The following is a 1,479-nucleotide window of genomic DNA, read 5'->3' as shown; positions in this document are numbered from 1 at the left end:
CAATTTCCCAATTCGTATTTTATCGTTAAATGCTTCCAACTTCGAATATGTACACTGCCCCGCGCTTGCCGATACATTTAATATACTTTTAATAGGTACTCAAAATATAAATTTGTTTTTTAAGCTTTCAGTGTTTATTTTCTGGAATTTATTCAGAAAACTTTGATGAACTTGTTGAATTTTATCTCGATACTGATAAACTAACAGTTAAAAGCTTAAAGCTGAACTACATATATGGTATACCAAACTTAATAAGCATGTAAAATATCCAAAAAATTGTTTAGAAGCGTTGAGACAGTGTGATAAAGAAATATTTCCCAATATACATTTTCTATTAAAAATTCTATGCACTTTACCAGTTTCAACATCCACCCCCAAGAGAACTTTTTCTTGTCTCAAAAGATTGAAATCTTATCTACGAAACACAATGACTGAGGTATTTTCTGGATATTAAAATAAAAATGTATATCAATTTTTTTGGTTTTAGATTCGACTTAATGGCTTAGCTATGTTAGCTGTTCATAAAGAAATTCCAATAACAGCAGAAGAAGTTTTAAATGAATTGAGCAAAAAATCAAAAAAACTAGATTTTGTTCTTTAATTTTTGAATATATATTGTATATTAGTATAATAGTTTCTATATTAGCAATATAATATTTAAATCTATAAATAATTGAATTGTTGATTAAAAAACAAAAAAAAAATGGTCGTTAGGTAAAAGACTAGCTTCTTCAATTTTACTTGGTTAATGAAGATCTATCTCCCATATTTTCCGTGTGTAGGGGGTAACAATTTTTTTTCACCGGGGCTTAGAGGGTGTCAATTTTTTTATGCACCGAGGCGCAAAATGTCTAGATGCGGCACAGTGTCATCGGAAAACTCCGCAACAACTGTATATTAACATCTAAATATATTATTAAACATATATAAGTATATAACAATAAGAACAGAAAGAGAAAGAAAATATAAGAACAGCATTATTTGTAATTATAATACTTACATAGAACATAGATACTATACATAATATAATATAATATATTATATAAAGTTTACAAATATTTGCAAATTATTTCGAGTTAGAAATTCATAAACATTTTTCTTTTTAAATCTAAGATATGAAAATGTAATACAAGATTCCTTATAAGATTATCTACCTTTATCAAACAAAAAATATCTATTAGAAAGTCAAATTAAATTTTTATGATCGTTTGAAATTCAAATTTTTACAACATTGGATATTCACTCGATTTCTTATGTGGCGATTTCCTTATTTTGTTGTAATTCAAAAACGAATAACTGCAAATACATGAAAATTTTACTGAATGTTTATATTAGCATTTCCTATACACCATACAATTTTGAAAATATTTTGACTCTTTTTGAGCTGTTTACGGACATTTTCAGTTTTCAATTTTTTTAGTTTTTTTTTCTATGAATATCAATAAAGTTTTATCTGTTGGGCCAAAAAGTGTATAAATT

This window comes from Acyrthosiphon pisum, chromosome A1 (genome assembly GCF_005508785.2).
Source record: "Acyrthosiphon pisum isolate AL4f chromosome A1, pea_aphid_22Mar2018_4r6ur, whole genome shotgun sequence".
Classification (NCBI taxonomy): domain Eukaryota; kingdom Metazoa; phylum Arthropoda; class Insecta; order Hemiptera; family Aphididae; genus Acyrthosiphon; species Acyrthosiphon pisum.
The sequence above is the reverse complement of the archived record's forward strand: the minus strand, read 5'-3'. Positions refer to the sequence as shown.